General features: G+C 44.7%; 1 pseudogene; it reads right to left on the bottom strand.

Moving 5' to 3' along the window:
* LOC111077099 lies at positions 1 to 2,860 on the bottom strand (annotated as a pseudogene).
* Positions 2,861 to 5,912: the final 3,052 nt, after the last annotated feature.

Raw genomic sequence — 5,912 nt, 5'->3', positions numbered from 1 at the left:
GCAGAGCGATCCAGAGAGCAGAGCAGAGCGATCCAGGAAAAAAAAACAGAGCAGCAGAGCGATCCAGAAAGCAGAGAACCACAAGCAGAACCGAGAGAGAGCGACGACGAGAGCCGAGAACCCCAAGCAGAACAAGGAACGAAGACGCGACCCAGAGAGCGAGAGAGAGCAAGGGCGCCGGCCGCAGCCCGAGAGCGGCCAACCGCACGAAAGCCACGGGTGTGGGCAGCGACGGCAGCAGCGGCAACGCAGCCCGGACAAGGGCCGCAGCTAAGGGCTCGCGATCGCCAGGCAGAGCTCGCCTCGAGTTAGTTAGTTTTTGGCAACCAGGAAAACCAGTCGCGATCGCGGCGGAAAACAAGGGTCCCAAGTCAGTGGGCAGGAGTACCAGGACCGCAACGAGGACAAGGCGCCGGGCGAGGAGACACCTAGAACGATCTGCTCTAGAAGATCGGGTAAGCGAGGCTGCGTGATGCATCCCCTTTTCTTGGCTGAGTCTGGTGCGAATAGGTAGGGACGTAGGAAACGTAAATTTCTTCACTAAGCTAGGAAAAGACAAGAACAAGGAAAGGAATAAAAGGAACAGAACTAAACAATGTGCTCGGATGTAATAGTGTAAAAGTTAACCCTTTCCCCCTCCCAAAGTGCAAGACGGTAAGTGTGGTCGCCCACCGTTGGAGGCTCCGCTGGGCTGGTTGCAGGTCATTACCGCGCCAGACCGCGGGCTCCCAAACGGCGCGTGCCTGTCTCCGGAACGGGTGCTGCCTAGGTACTACCAGGGGCACTCGAGTCGGAGCAGACAGGGGCGGCTACACTGCCAGAAGGCGCCTCCGCCAACCACCGGATGACCGGTGTCGAGTAGGTTCCCCTTGTCGCCCCACGCGCCCACCTTTCCACACACGGCGTCTCCATTTCCGCAATCTCGGGTCCCGGCACTTTACAAATTTCTTTGTAAGGTGGCCCTGGAGAGGCTGAGCTTACCTCAGCCTTCGAAAAGACTACCTTACAACAGTATTTGTAAATTGCATCGTACAACGTTTTCACCTATTCCTTTCAGAATGACTTAGTTATTAAATCTTTTTCCAGCTAACTTGTCTGCTAACTTTTCCTTGATCAGGGAGCACTCGGCACCCGAATCGAAAAAGAATGGAAAGGGCTCACCAAATTGATATAAGATTCCTTTGGGCTCCAACACTGCACAGACGTCCACTCGCTTCTCGTTCATGCTGCTATTCGATGCCGACGTACCCTTCGTGCATGCAGATGCAATGTGACCGACGTTTCCGCATTTAAAGCAAGTCACTCCAGTCCTGTCTCGTCCCGCCAATGGTTTTCCATACGATTGATTTGACATTGATTGTTCGGCCTTCCTCTTACGGCATTCCAGCATTTTATGTCCGGGATTCCCACAGAAATGGCACTTCATTGGAGTGTGTGCCTTGAACCTCTTCTTATCAGGACCGATCGAATGGTCTGAAGCCGAATACTCGCTTCGCTTGCTGTATGCAAATGCTTTCAACTGCTGCTGAAGTTCATTTCTATTCGTTATATTGGTGGTGAAAAGTAGACGTTGCAGTCTGGTGTCGATTTGCGACATGTGTGCCAACACGAAAGACACTGCTATTTCTTCCATGTCCATCGACTTCCATTTGGTCATTAATGACGTCACTAGCCGGCTACCGTATGCCGACAAGCACTCGCCTGTTTTCGGCCGTCCGTTGAGGATGTTCAATAAGACAGCGGCCGGTGTCCAGCGTCATCGTAGCGGTGAACGAACAATTCTTTGAATTGTAGCCAGGTTATGCCAGCAAAGCTGATCTGAGCATTGGGAAGCGCTCCCTTCTAATGCTCCGCTCAGTGACATAACCAGTGCGCTGCCCTCCAGAGGATGCTCCGTCAGGATCATATCAGCTGTTTTGACCCATGCGCTGGCATCAACTTCAGCCGCGTCTGGATTGAACTTTGGCAGTCTCATTGATTTTTCACTTGATGTAGTTGAAGCAGGCTTTTGCATTGTTTTTATAATTTCTATAAATCTTTGGTTTTGTGCTTCAAGTAAAGATCGCCATTCACTGTCACGCTTCTCCTGGGCCTGAGCCGATCCCACTTCTGATGTCGGGGGCAGGAAATCTGGGTGCTCTTCCTCCTGCATTGTAGCACTTGAGCGCAGTGAGTCGCGGCTATGTGTTCTCTCCTTCAATACTGTGACCGAACTGAAAACTCCTCTTCTAGTTTTCTTCTTTTCGCTTACGCAATACATAACACCGTATTGCATCATCCAATTGCTCTCTTTAGCAATTCCCTTTTGATCCTCCTCTCTCTCAGAGGCATCGTACACACAACCGCGCCACACTCGGCTGAGACGACTCTCTCTCTCGTTCTCAAACCTCGCTCTCAGCAACAACGTGAATAGAAGGAACAACGGATTAATTACTGCGTAGTTTCTGTTCTCCTTTATTGACATAGTTTCTTAACTCTATACATTTCTGTTTACATTTTCATCAGTTTTCATACATCTTCATTATACATCTCCGACAAATATGACAAGGAATCTTCTGAATTGATAAAGTCTACAGTAAAATCAGATTGCTAATATAAAGCCAGGATTATTGGAATTCAAGGATGGTCAAACTATTAGTGTGAACTATGAATTTGCCCTTATTATGATCGATGAAAAAGTTATAAACGAACTAACATGAGCTTTTTAGAACTTGGAATATTGCATTTCCCCATTGCATGCAAGAATAAAATGTATGGAATTAATTTTATAACTTGCATATAGCATCCCGCGAAAGAAAGAATCTTTTGACGATAGCACTCCAGCCAAAGAAAAACAAAAGCACAGGAAAAAACGAGAAGGAACGTGTGAGTCGCTTCTGGGGACGCGACTCTACTTATACCCGTACTCAGTCAGTATATACATTTTTAAGCTTATAATATTGTAGATTTTTAGAATTAAAAAAAAAAATTACATTTTTTTGCTACATCTGTTATCTACATCTACAATGTATATTTTACATCTAACATATAGATTATAGATTCAGTTGCTCGCGCACTGAACGCGGCAGAGTGTGCGAGCGAGAAAGAGAATGAGTCGCGTGTCTCTTACTGCAGGAGGCAGGGGAAGCAACTAAACATTAATTTCTTCATTCTGGCTATAATTACGATGCGATCTGTGGGTGCTGGAAAATGAGACTGGAAACAAAATTTAGTTGCTCTAGCTTTTATAGTCTCTGAGATCCAGGCGCTCATCAAGACGGACGGATGGACAGACGGACATGGCTTTATCGACTCGGCTATTGATGCTGATCAAGAATATATACACTTTATGGGGTCGGAAACGTTTCCTTCTCTGCGTTGCACACATCCACTTTAACCACAAATCTAATATACCCCTTAAATCTTTTTTGAGTACGGGTATAATTATTCAAGACGAATTCTTTACGGAATTTGGACGACCTTGACCTTGACGACTGCCCAAAATATGGGAACACAAACGATGGAAACTCATCCCGGAATGGAATCCCGCGAATTAGGTGATTATGCCTCGAAGACTACAGAGTTGTTACTTGAAAAGTATTCTGAAAAGAAGCTTACTCCCACGCTTCATAAAATTTTGGCATTTGGTCAAATTTCAATAGAACATCAGAGCCTACCAATTGGAAAGATGTCTGGTGGTCCGGGACATCTATTAGCTGGTGGGAGCGAAACTGATGGGATGGGAGGCTCTCCTTCATCGACAGTGCCAGTAACTTAGGGTTGGTTATTGAAAAAAAGCTTAATTGGAACCTGAACATCAAAGAAAGAGTAAAGACGGCCACGATAACCCTCTACACTTGCATAAGGGCCATTAGCTTAAGATGGGTCATGAACTCAAGCATAGTCCAATGGAAATATCTAGCAATAGTTAGAGCATTACTACTCTATGTAGTCACAGTGTGGTGGCCTGCCTTATCAAAAAGGACAATACCAAAAAAATTTGGCAAAAATAATGTTCTCCTAGTTAACAAAAACATGTCTTAAATTTAAAGTCTAACCAGCCTACTGAAATTTTAATGGCTGCAGTATTTTGACTGTGCAAAGGTAGCATAATGAGGAAGGTAAAACGAATTAACGCCCTATGCATCAGAGCGCCTTGACTTTACAGGAAAGGAGCAGGCAGAAATGGCAGCAATCCGTCTTAGAGACTCCGACCAATGGACATCACAACACATCGGTCACTCATCCATCTTAGATGGATATAATATCATTCCCACAAAAACGTACTACTGTGTTCCGAGGGCGTACACAGATATCAGTTTTGAAATAATTATACCTCACAGAGACAACTGTATCGACGGACCACCATAAAGTTGGAGGAGAAATTTACTCCGAGCAACTAAATATAAGGCACTTCTTTAGGCTTCCACACCACTGCAGTGTCTTCCAGGCAGAAGTCACCGCAATCGGGGAAGCTCTGAACTGCATCCAAACAGTTGCCCTCCCGGCAACTTATTTAAACATTTATAGTAACATCCAAGCTGCGATCAAAACACTTAATGCGATTACATCGGACTCTGGTACCGTAGTAAACTGCCGCAAATATCATCACGAGATGACTCAGCAATTTGTTATAAGCCAGATATGGGTCCCGGGTCACCAGAACATTGAACGCAACTACACTTCTACAAGACAAGGAGAATATTTGTATGCCAATAACAGACAATATGTGGCAACAAGTACCACGATGTCGCAAAACTCGGCAAACTCCGCAAAGCGCACCTCTGAGCTTTGTAAGCTCAGCAGAAAAATGAGGGACCTACCTATCAGCAGGTGCCCGGGCGCGAGAGTTACCATCTCTACTTCCCCAAGATGGCACACCTACTGCTGACTGTCCACCGTAACAAATGTCCACTGTACTGTACATGACACGGAAGCCGAGAAGAGACAGAACAAGGAAGGAGAGACAAGGAAGGAAGACAAGGAAGGAGGGACAAGGAAGGAGATACAAGGAAGGAGAGACAAGGACAGAGAGAGATAGGGATCGACATAAAGCAGGCTTATTTAAAAAGAGCAAAACACAGAATAAAGCATTATACTTCTAACACAAAAACGATACAGATGTCCTGTGTTTCGGGAAAAGAACCCTTGATTATTTGCCATAGCAAATAACAATTTTCTCTTTTTTCTTGCTTTCTTTTCATTTGGTTTTTCGTGAACACCTGGTACCTATTTTTCCTTTCTTTTCATTTGATTTTTCGTAACTTCTTTTCCATCACTGTCCTATTGCTATGCTCATTTAGTGAGTGTGAGCGAGAAGGACCGAGTTGCACAGCCGGGCGCTTTTCTATAAAACCACCCCTATTCTATAGCCTTGCTCATTTAGTGAGTGTGAGCGAGAAAGAAATATTTGGCTCGGAAGTGCGCAGCTCACTTTCTACTAGAAAAGGCCATGTTGAAAGGCTTGTAAATCAGTTGCGTTCAAGAGTTTAAAGGATTAAGACCTTCACGACAATATCCCATTTAAACCGTAGCTTGGTGCAAATTAAAGAGTGAATACATACAAAAGTATCAGAGACCTAGTCCAGAACTTGAAAATACAATTAAAATTCCGACAAAAATACAAACCACGGAGGCACGGAAAACGAATCAAACCAAACGTTACAATGACCGACGACCCCATTGTGGTAATTTAGTTGGATTTATATTAACTGAAACCTACACAGGTATGGCAATAAATACATATGCAAGTATATATAAAAATATTACAAATAAATGTAACTCTGTTAAAAGAAAAAACAAAAACTATAAATAAAAAAAGCAAAAAAAAAAACAAAAAGAGACATTTGTTCGGTTCTGCCAATCCTCGTATGCAACACGCTCGACGCGAACGACTGAATTGTTCGAAGTGGTCACTGAGTGTGGGGTGCGGT

This window comes from Drosophila obscura, unplaced genomic scaffold, assembly GCF_018151105.1.
Source record: "Drosophila obscura isolate BZ-5 IFL unplaced genomic scaffold, ASM1815110v1 contig_8, whole genome shotgun sequence".
Classification (NCBI taxonomy): domain Eukaryota; kingdom Metazoa; phylum Arthropoda; class Insecta; order Diptera; family Drosophilidae; genus Drosophila; species Drosophila obscura.
Note: the sequence above shows the minus strand (reverse complement) of the source record. Positions and strands in the feature narration are given on the sequence as shown.